Source organism: Mus caroli, unplaced genomic scaffold (assembly GCF_978045245.1).
Source record: "Mus caroli unplaced genomic scaffold, Mus_caroli_1 scaffold_14, whole genome shotgun sequence".
Lineage (NCBI taxonomy): Eukaryota > Metazoa > Chordata > Mammalia > Rodentia > Muridae > Mus > Mus caroli.
In genome coordinates, this window is record NW_028227269.1 from 43,645,001 (window position 1) to 43,657,198 (window position 12,198).

Genomic DNA, 12,198 nt, shown 5'->3' on the forward strand with positions numbered 1-12,198 from the left:
GGATATTAGATCCTTATCTGATTTAGGATTGGTGAAGATCCTTTACCAATCTGTTGGTTGCCTTTTGGTCTTATTGACAGTGTTTTTTGCCATACAGAAGCTTTGCAATTATATGAGGTCCCATTTGTCCATTCTTAATCATACAGAACAAGCCATTGGTGTTCTGTTCAGGAATCATTCGCCTGTGCCCATATCTTCAGGGTTCTTCCCCACTTTCTCTTCTTTAAGTTTCAGTGTCTCTGGTTTTATGTGGAGTTCTTTAATTCACTTAGACTTGAGCTTTGTACAAGGAGATAAGAACAGATCAATTCGCATTCTTCTACAAGAAAACCGCCAGTTGATCAAGCACCATTTGTTGAAGATGCTGTCCTCTTTCCACTTGATGGTTTTAGCTCTTTTGTCAAAGATCAAGTGACCATAAGTGTGTGGGTTCATTTCTGGGTCTTCAGTTCTGTTCCATTGATCTACCTGTCTGTCACTGTACCAGTACCATGCAGTTTTTATCACAATTGCTCTGTAATACAGCTTGAGGTTGGGGATGGTGGTTCCACCAGAGATTCTTTTATTGTTGAGAATAGTTTTTGCTATCCTAGGTTTCTTGTTATTCAAGATGAATTTGCAAATTACCCTTTCTAACTTTGTGAAGAATTTAGTTGGAATTTTGATGGGAATTGCATTGAATCTGTAGATTGCTTTCGGCAAGATAGCCATTTTTACTATATTAATCCTGGCAATCCATGAGCATGAGAGATCTTTCCATCTTCTGAGATCTTTGATTTCTTTCTTCAGAGACTTGAAGTTCTTATCATACTTATCTTTCACTTCCTTAGAATCACACCAAGGTATTTTATATTATTTTTGACTATTTTGAAAGGTGTTGTTTCCCTAATTTCTTTCTCATCTTGTTTATCCTTTGTGTAGAAAAAGGCCACTTATTCCTTTGAGTGAATTTTATATCCAGCTACTTCACTGAAGTTGTTTATCAGGTTTAGGAGTTCTCTGGTGGACTTTTAGGGGTCACTTTCATATACTATCATATCATCTGCAAATAGTGATATTTTGATTTCATCCTTTCCAATTTGTATTCCTTTGATCTCCTTCTGTTGTCTAGTTGCCCTGGCTAGGATTTCAAGTACCATATTTAATAGGTAGGAAGAGAGTGAGCAGCCTTGTTTAGTCCCTGGTTTTAATGGGATTGCTTCCAGTTTCTCACCATTTATTTTGATGTTGGCTATTGGTTTGCTGTATATTGTTTTTATTATGTTTAGGTATAAGCCTTGAATTCATGATCTTTCTAAGACTTTTATCATGAAGGGGTGTTAGATTTTGTCAAATGCTTTCTCAGAATCTAATGAGATGATCATGTGGATTTTGTCTTTGAGTTTCTTCATATAGTGAATTATGTTGATAGATTTCTGTATATTGAACCATCCTTGCATCACTGGGATGAAGTCTACTTCATCATGATGGATGGTCATTTTGATGTGTTCTTGGATCCTGTTTGCAAGAATTTTATTGAGTATTTTTGCATCAATATTCATTAGGGAAATTGGTCTGAAGTTCTCTTTCTTTCTTCAGTCTTTATGTGGTTTAGCTATCAGAGTAGTTGTGGCTTCATCAAATGAATTTGGTAGAGTACCTTCTGTTTCTAGTTTGTGGAATATTTTGAGGAGTATTGGAATTAGGTCCTCTTTGAAAGTCTGATAGAACTCTGCACTAATCACATCTGGTCCTGTTTTTTGTTTTGTTTTGTTTTGTTTGTTTTGTTTTGTTTTTTGGTTAGGAGACTATTAATGACTGTTTCTATTTCTTTAGGTGATATGGGACTGTTTAGATCGTCAATCTGTTCCTGATTTAACTTTGGTACCTGGTATCTGTCTAGAAAATTGTTCATTTCAAACAGGTTTTCCAGTTTTGTTGAGTATAGGATTTGTAGTAGGATCTGGTGATTTTTTGGATTTCCTCAGATGTGTTGGTATAGCTCTCTTTTCATTTATGATTTTGTTAATTAGGCTACTGTCCCTGTGCCCTCTAATGAGTCTAGGTAGGGGTTTATCTATCGTGTTGATTTTCTCAAAGAACCAGCTCTTGGTTTGGTTGATTCTTTGTATAGTTCTTTTTGTTTCCATTTGGTTGATTTCAGCCCTGAGTTTGATTATTTCCTGCTGTCTCCTCCTCGTTGGTGAATTTGCTTCCTTTTATTCTAGAGCTTTCAGGTGTGCTGTCATGTTGCTAGTGTATGTTCACTATAGCTTCTTTTTGGGGGCACTCAAAGCTATGAGTTTTCCTCTTAGGATTGCTTTCATTGTATCCCATATGTTTGGGTATGTTGTGACTTCATTTTCATTAAACTCTAAAAAGCCTTTAATTTTTTTCTTTATTTCTTCCTTTACAGAGTAATCATTGAGTAGATTATTGTTCACCTTCCATGTGTTTGTGGGTTTTCTATTATTTATGTTGTTATTGAAGATTAGCCTTAGTCCATGATGATCTGATAGGGTGCATGTGGTTATTTCAATATTTTTATATCTGCTGAGACTTGATTGGTAACCAATTATATGGTCAATTTTGGAGAATGTACCATGATGTGCTGAGACGAAGGTATATCCTTTTGTTTTAGGATAAAATGTTCAATAGATATCTGTTAAATCCATTTGTTTCATAACTGCTGTTAGTTTCACTGTGTCTCTGTTTAGTTTCTGTTTCCAGGATCTGTCATGGATGAGAGTGGGGTGTTGAAGTCTCCCACTATTATTGTGTGAGGTGTAATGTATGCTTTGAGTTTTAGCAAAGTTTCTTTAATGAATGTGGATGCCCTTGCATTTGGAGCATAGATATTCAGAATTGAGAGTTCATCTTGGTAGATTTTACCATTAATGAGTAAGAAGTGTCCTTCCTTGTCTTTTTTTTTTTTTTTTTGAGAACTTTAGGTTGAAAGTAGATTTTATTCGATATTAGAATGGCTACTCCAGCTTCTTTCTTGGGATCATTTCTTGGAAAAGTGTTTTCCAGCCTTTTACACTAAGGTAGTATCTTTCCTTGTACCCGAGGTGGGTTTCCTGTATGCAGCAAAAGTTGGGTCCTGTTTACATAGTCTATGTCTTTTTATTGGGGAATTGAGTCTATTGATATTGAAATATTAAGGAAAAGTCGCTATTGCTTCCTGTTATTCTTGTTGCTAGAGTTGGAATTCTGTTCATCTGTCTCTCTTCTTTAGCTTCGTTGAAACATTACTTTCTTGCTTTATTCGATATTTTTCCCCCTCTTTGTGTTGAAGTTTTCCCTTTATTATCCTTTGAAGGGCTGGATTTGTGGAAAGATATTGTGTAAATTTGGTTTTGTCATGGAATAACTTTGTTTCTGCATTTATGGTAATCAAGAGTTTAGTTGGGTATAGTAGCCTGGGCTGGCATTTGTGTTCTCCTAGGGTCTGTAGGACATCAACCCAGGATCTTCTGGCTTTCATAGTCTATGAGGAGAAGTCAGGTGTAATTATAGTAGATCTACCTTTATATGTTACTTGACCTTTTCACCTTACTGCTTTTAATATTCTTTCTTTGTTTTGTGCATTTGGTGTTTTGATTATTATGTGATGGGAGGAATTTCTTTTCTGGTCCAACCTATTTGGAGTTCTGTAGGTTTCTTGTATGTTCATGGGCATCTCTTTCTTTAGGTTGGGGAAGTTTTCTTCTATAATTTTGTTGAAGATATTTGCTGACCCTTTATGTTGGAAATCTTCCTTCTCGTCTATACCAATTATCCTTAGGTTTGGTCTTCTCATTGTGTCCTGCATTTCCTGGATGTTTTGGGTAGGATCTTTTTGCATTTCGAATTTTCTTTGATTGTTGTGTCCATGTTTTCTATGGTATCTTCTGCACCTGAAATTCTGTCTTCTATCTCTTGTATTCTGTTGGTTATGCTCACATCAATGACTCTTGACTTCTTTCCTAGGTTTTCTATTTCTAGAGTGATCTCCCTTTGTGATTTCTTTATTGTTTCTACTTATATTTTTAGGTCCTGGATGGTTTTGTTCAGTTCTTTCACCTGATTGGATGTGTTCTCCTGTATTTCTTTAAGGGAGTTATTTATTTCCTTCCTATAGTCCTTCATAATCATCATGAGAAGTGACTTTAGATCCATATTTTGATTTTCTGGTGTGATGGAGTATCCAGGACTTGCTATGGTGGGAGAGTTTGGTTCTGATGATGCCAAGTAACCTTGGTTTTTGTTGCTGCTGTTCTTACGCTTGCCTCTTGCCATCTGATTATCTCAAGTACTCACTGCCCTCAGTATATCTGATTGGAGCCTGTCCTTCCTGTAATCCTGGTTGACTCAGAACTCCTCAGAGTCTAGCTTTCTCTGTGATCCTGTGATTCCGGGATCCTGTGAATCTGAGATTCTGGATGTGTCAGAGTTATTGTCAATCAAGCTTCCTCTGAGACCCTGAGATCCTGGTGTGAGCAAGCTCCTGGGATTTTGAGATCTTGGCATTCTAAGATCCTGTGTGTGTTACAGTGTCTGGGCATGCTAGGGTACCTGCGGTGTGGAGAGTCCTCTGGGAACCACAAGAGTTTGCACCTAAGGTGGCTGGTGGCTGGCACCAACTGGAAGGGCCAACTTCTTTTTTTAATGACAAGCATCCATTGCCAATTGAATAACCAAAATCACCCACCCTCTTTTGGGAAATAGGATGTTGTACTCTTAAAATTGTTTGAGGTGGTGATGATTCTTTTGGGGCCCTAAGAAAATTGGGATACTGGCACGACATTAGAAGGCTAGCTTTTAAATCTGTTGTCCAGTATCTGTATGCTGTGAAAATACAGGCTTTTTTGAAGTTCTGTTTGGAACAGTCAGGCTGCTGGATGCTTTGGGTCAGCACTTTATTTTGAAGCTTTCCTGGAAGCAAATTTTGATGTAATAACTAATAAAGATTATATGAGTATGGATCAAGCAGGATGCGGGAATAAATATATCTCAATGTCTCAGCATTATTTTTAAAGCATCCCTGAGGGTAAATCTTTTCAAAGTCATCTCAACACCATTAGTGTCTAGTCCTTTTGTTTTGTAAAACAAAACTCTCACAAATAATATACTTTACATGTGTATGGAATGTGCAATGTGCTCAGATCAAATAAAGGTGATCCTCTGTTCTTTGTATGAGCAAGTAAAAGGTATCTGTCATTTGTATAAGTTAGTTTGGACTGTATAACCAATCTGTAATAAAAAATTTCATCCATGCCACTTGAAAGGATGGCAAAACAAGTCTTGAAGATTTGAAAGCCAACAAAAATTATTAGCTATGCATAGCTGAATTTTTGGCTGGAGACATTTTAATGTCTCAGCCAGTTTTAGAGCTGTTGCCATGTAGAGGGGCAAGTACTACAAATTACCTGCTTTGCTAATCTTGTTGATGTATCTCTGTAGCCATGATTGTCCCAGGGTCTTCCCTGGTCACATCTGATTTTTATCAATTTGGAAGAAAATCACAGATTCTCTCCGTCTGTGGAAACATACAAAATCTCTCCTCCAGTGTAGTATATTTCCTTCACTCTATTCAGACTTTTTGAATATTTACAGGATGCTTTATGTTTAGCAGTTTTCTCCATAATGTAGTAGGTCTTAGTAGCTATATTTTTTTTGTTGATTGGCATTTAAAAATTGTAAAGTTAATAAAGCATTATGCAATTTATCTTTGTGGGTCTTTGTTACCCCTCTTTGTTTTGTAAGCATCTCCTCAAAGTACAGTTAGATCTTTCTACATCTGTATGTCCTGTAGGATTGTGTGATATACTTTTAACATGTTTTAAATGATAATATGTACAAAAAAGTTTCATTTTATTAGAGTTATATGCCGAATCATTGTCAGCTTAATTTTTAAAGGTATTCATCATAATTGCCATAACATCTAATAATAAATGCATAATTCCAGAATAGGCCTTTTTAGAACTTAGAGCAGTTTCCCATTGAAATTCTGAATATCAGTCTCTAGCATGATGCACATATTTCAGTTTGCCAAACTGCAAAATGAAGCATATTCTTTTGCTAAATTTCATTTATTTGGCTACCTTAGGGTTACTTCTTGAAGGTAATGGAATTTTGTTATATAAATTATGAGTAAGACATTTTCTTATTATTCCTTTGGCTTGTTGCCAAGTGATAGAAAATTCCCCCTTTGAATCTTTGCTGTTAACACAGTATTTCTTATGAAACTTCTTGTGGTAAATCTTCAACTCAAATATGCCCTGGCAATGAGAACACAACTCAATTGATATAAATTCAAGCTGTGCATCTAGATTGGGCAGATCTACCACAATACTACCTCCTTTCCCATCTATGAGACCCCTTATAACTTGCAGTCTCTCCAGGCCACAGTTTCTGCTCTGCTTTCCTTCCACCTCCTCCTCAGCCCTGCACTTCAAATTTTTAGTATCAATAGAAGAATCTCATATCAATGAAAACCTTTGATTTTGCATCAAATTATGTACCATTTAAGAAATTATGACTTCAGTTTAGTAACAATTAAAGACATTTCTACCAAATGGTATTATGGCTATACAATCTATTCTAGATATTCCTCACTGTTCCATTTATGACCATTTCTACATTCCCTAGAAAGACAACCTATAATAACCAACCCCAGCCCCAAAGCCCAGGGAACTGGGACAACGACTCTTTATAACTTCTTCAAGCTGAATATGGGCTTTGAGATTTTTTGAGGGGAGGGAGAAGGGTAGGAAAATGGGAAGTTGGTTGGCCTTAAGAAGGCCACACCAATGATTGTATTAGTCTCTGATATCTGTGTCCTGACTGGATCCGGATGAAAAACAAAACATCAGGAGTTCAGGCAGGTCATTTCAGCATGTCTGACAATGAAATTCACCAAGGCTGTATATTCTGTAATATATAAATCTCAAAACAAAATTTGAGTATCATCAAGATACCCTTTTTGTTTGATTCTCTGGAATTTAGTTCTTCAGGGGGTCTCCCTCTACCAAATCTGATCCATAAAACTATAGAAAGTGTAAATACCTTAATGACCTTTTTCCAAAAACATAAATACAAAACCTTTTCCCCAAATCAGTGTATCTTTCAGCCAGTAACCTGGAAAAGCTTTACCTTGCCCTCTGACCCAGAGCAACAATAAAACAATCACAATACTCAAAATCACACACATTTTATCCTATTTAGGCCTTTCTAATTTGTCATGGCAGAATATTAACCCAAAATTCTTGTGGATTCCATGTTAGAGAATATGAGTCTCCTGAAGACTTTATTATACCATCTTTAAAACAATTGATTCACCGTTCTATCTATATCTGCTTATAAGAGGCAACTTGTCAAACCAGGATTTAAATCCAAAATTCTGGTGGAGCCTACATTAGACAGAATATGAGTATCCTGTAAGCCTTATTAGAGCAATATATATTTATATCATCTCTAAAGCAATTTTTAACTCACCCTTAACCACCTTATTTGTTTTTTTCTTAACCACTTTTTCTTTCATGATTTATTTCTATCAGTATAAAATGTAGGTTCTCTAGAAACTTGAGTCTCCTTTAGCATATAAGGAAGAATCCCATTACTTCTTTTTATAAACAGAATTTGATTCCTATTTGGGTATTCGTTGTTAATTTCTCCAAAATAATTACTGCAAGTTCTTTGCCAATGTTCAATCCATGCTCACAATGTGGCAATCTCAGCATTAGAAAAAGTACCTCAATCTCTGCTGAATCCATTCCTGCTAATTGAAAAGGTCTCTCCTTTTTTTTTTTTTTTCAGAATCAATTCAGAAATCTTTTCTGTACAGGTTTTTTTTTTTATTCTGATTTTGTGCTAAAAATATCCATTCTAAGATACAATCATTTTGCTGCAGAAGAATTCCTGTGGGAGAATGAGTAGAAGGCAAGATAACTAAAATAGAAGCCATCTTTGGAACAAGATGATCTATATGTGCATCTTATAATTTATTTTTTATTGGATCCAATTCCTTTTCAGCCTCAGCTGATGATTTTATTGAACTATTTAAGTCTTTATCACCTTGTAAGATTTTAAATAATTTTTTCAGCTCTTGAGTAGTTAGTTAAATAATAGACCGTAGCCAATTAGTATTTCCTAACTTTTTTTGATAATCATTAAGGGTTTTTAAATTGGTCTCTCCTGATTTTTACATTTGGTGGTAGAATTTCTTGTAGACATTATATATCCTAAATAATTAATACAGTTACCTCTGTATTTTTTCAGGAGCAATTTGTAATCTCCAGCAAGGCAAATTTCTCTTAACTTCATCATACATTTTTTTCCTAAAACATCTTCATTTGAATCAGTCAGCAAAATATCATCCCTATAATGGTAAATTATGGCTTGAAGAAATTACTTACAAATTATTTCTAGTGGCTGTTGTACAAAATATTGGCATAATGTAGGACTATTCAACATTCCTTGTGGTAAGATTATCCAATGATACCTTTTGATCGGAAAAAATGTTCTAAGTATTGAGAAGGCAAACCTTTCTCTCTCTTGTTCTTGTAGAAAAATGGTGATAAATAATCAATATTTTTAATCAATCACTATAATTGGCCATAACTTAGCTAACAATGAAGGCAATGGGATTCCAAGCTATAAAGAACACATTGGCTGACTGATTGTATTATTTGCTTTTATATCTATTAATGTCCTCCATTTGCCAGATTTCTTTTTATAGACAAATACAGGAGAATTCATACATCTGGTATACTCTTCTATATGTTGAACCTTCAGCTATTCTTGGACTAGGTGTTCTAGTACTTTTACTTTTATCATCAGCCATTTTCCTATCCGAATAGGATGGCCAGTCAACCACCTTAGTGATAAGGCTATCAGAGTTCTGTTAGCAGTGTCTCCTCCATATAAAGTTGGAGAATGAGCCTTTGTTGTGTCCTGTTTATGGACAATGTGAACAGTCTAAGAATGTTCTTGATAAGATTTTTAATACCTTCATTGGGAACATCTTTCATTTTATGGCTTGTTCTTGAATTTGGATGGATGGTAATCCATCCCTCCTCTTATGACAACAGATCTTTTGCCCACCAATTTATAGCTATATCAGCTAAATATGGCTTTATTTTTCCTGTTTGACTTTCTGTCCCGATAAATTGAAGCCATTTACATTTTCTTTTATCTGGGATAACTCCTAGAAATTGTATAACCTTCTGAAGAAGCCAATTAGGCAGCCAAGTTTTAATGAGATTATTTTTACATTTGCTCCAGTGACTACCATTCCTTCAAATTCAATATTATTTATAAATAACTTTCATGTCAGTCTCTGATCATTTGTAGAAGTTTGCCAAAATATTTGCTTTTTTTGGCTCCTTCTGGGATTTTTTTTTAATCTATAGAAGTTTCTCTGACTTTGATATCTGGGTTTTTTATGTTTATCTTCAGAGTCGTGTTGTTTAATTGTTATGTGGATTGAGTATCCACTATTGCCCTGAAACGGCTGATATGAATTTGGTTTGAGACCTTCAAGATGGCCTCCTGTTTTTTTTTTTTTTTTGACAAGGGGTTATCCCATTTGTCTTTTATTGATCTACATTCATTAATCCAGAGTTGCCCCTTGCATATTCCATAGGTCCTCTTTTGGAGTTAGTGTGGTCCTATTACAACATCTTTTGAAACATTTACAGATCACTTCTTTTATCAGATTCATATCATATGAATGAGATCCAGTGCCAGCTGTATTTCTAATCCATTCATCTATTGGTGCTGATCTTACATTTAAGGGCCTGATCAACATTTTGCATTCATCATTAGCATTTTCAGGCTAGTAGATCTGATACACTTCTATCGACAACTGAAGTTTGTGTCTGTAAAAAGTCAGTCAATGTTTGTTTAGGTTCTTGCACAATCTGAGTAATGGTTCAAGTCTTTTCCCTGTATCTTCAACCCTGTCCAAAGCATTTAAGGCTGCTAGATGACATAAGGACAAGGTTGCCTTGTCATATATGACTTGTATCTGTATGTCAAAATATGGACATTCACCTAGGAGCTGATCATGAAAAATATTGATGCATTTGGTCCTATTTTTTGTTCTATCTCTCTAGCTTCTTGTCTCCATCATGAACACCATTGTAACCAGGAATCAGATTCAAATGTAGCTCTTATCATATCTTCCCAGTTTTGCGGTTTTATCTTATTTTGAATCTTACAAGAATTTAGTATTTGTTTCCTGCATAGTGAATGCATACAATATTTGCCTACACTTTCCTTAAACTTTCTCATATCCAGCACACCTATGATTTGGCAACCATGTTCATAATCTTGATCATTTTTGTATCTGATGGTATTTGCTGCATATTGACTGGATAAGTTAAGGTTTGTTTTCTAACAATCTTTAGCCAGTGTTTCTGAATTTTATAGTATGGTGCTGTGTTAGACTCTGGCTTTATGTCTACTCTCTTTATAAGTACATTTAAATTTGTTTCTTCCATGGCCTATGTCCATTTTTCATACCTCTTTTTTCCTTGTATCTCTGCTTATATCTCTTCATTCTGACTTACACATTTTTGTAATTTTTCCTTTAGTAATTGCTTACATATTTCATTTCTTTCCCTTTCTTTGATCTCTGATATCTTAGCATTTTCCTCTGACTGATGTATAATTTTTTGTGACTTTTCTAGAATGCTTGTTCCTACTTTCATCTTTCTCCATTCTTTCTCTATAGCCTTCTTCTTTGATAAGGCATAGAAAGTCAATATGATTTTTAAGGTAATAATCATAATTCATAATGTGTCAGTTTCAGTTAGGCCCTTCCTTCCTTCCTTCCTTCCTTCCTTCCTTCCTTCCTTCCTTCCTTTCTTTCTTTCTTTCTTTCTTTCTTTCTTTCTTTCTTTCTTTCTTTCTTTCTTTCTTTCTTTCTTTCATTATTTCTTCCTCTTGTTCCTATCTTTTAGTATTCCCAGGCAAGAAATACAGGAGAGAAGAAAGTCTACTACAAAAAAGGGGTAGGATGGATCACTCTAGAAAGGTGGAAGAGGGAGAGACAGCCAAAATGAAGTGTAGGTGCAAAGAAGAAAGCAGCCCCAGAAGGGCTGCCCAGAAGGTTCCATGGGAAGCAAAGATAAAATATAGATTTTGTAAATCACAATTTAAAGATATCAAACTGGAAAGAATGCTAGCAGCAGGAAGGTTTGGAAGTACCCAGCCATTGCATGCATAGGACATATTTTTAAAAAGCCAGCATGTGTGTGTCTTTCACTCATGAATTCAAAACATTTGGGTGGGTGTAGAGGAAGCAAGTACCCACCAGGACCACTACAATTGTACCTCTCATCATTATATGCTTTATTTCTTTAAATTTAGCAATTTTAAGTTTTTTATACTTATCTATGAAATTGTATATCGATTGTTTCCTCTTAACATTAAGACATGATTTCAAACACTTTCTTTTTTCTTTTTTTTTATTTTTAATATTTTTATTACATATTTTCCTCAGTTACATTTCCAATGCTATCCCAAAACTCCCCCATAGCGCCCCCCACTTCCCTACCCACCCATTCCCATTCTTTGGCCCTGGCATTCCCCTATATTGGGGCATATAAAGTTTGCAAGTCCAATGGGCCTCTCTTTCCAATGATGGCCGACTAGGCCATCTTTCGATACATATGCAGCTAGAGACAAGAGCTCCGGGGTTCTGGTTAGTACATCATGTTGTTCCAACAATAGGGTTGCAGATCCCTTTAGCTCCTTGGTTACTTTCTCTAGCTTCTCCATTGGGAGCCCTGTGATACATCCAATAGCTGACTGTGAACATCCACTCCTGTGTTTGCTAGGCCCCGGCATCGTCTCACAAGAGACAGCTATATTTGGGTCCTTTCAGCAAAATCTTGCTAGTGTATGCAATGGTGTCAGCGTTTAGAAGCTGCTTATGGGAAGGATCCCTGGATACGGCAGTCTCTAAATGGTCCAACCGTTCATCACAGCTACGAACTTTGTCTCTGTAACTCCTTCCCTGGTGTTTTGTTCCCAATTCTAAGAAGGGGCACAGTGTCCACACTTTGGTCTTCATTCTTCTTGAGTTTCATGCGTTTAGTAAATTGTATCTTCTATTTTGGGTATCCTAAGTTTTGGGCTAATATCCACTTATCAGTGAATACATATTGTGTGAGTTCTTTTGTGATTGTGTTACCTCACTCAAGATGATGCCCTCCAGGTCCATCCATT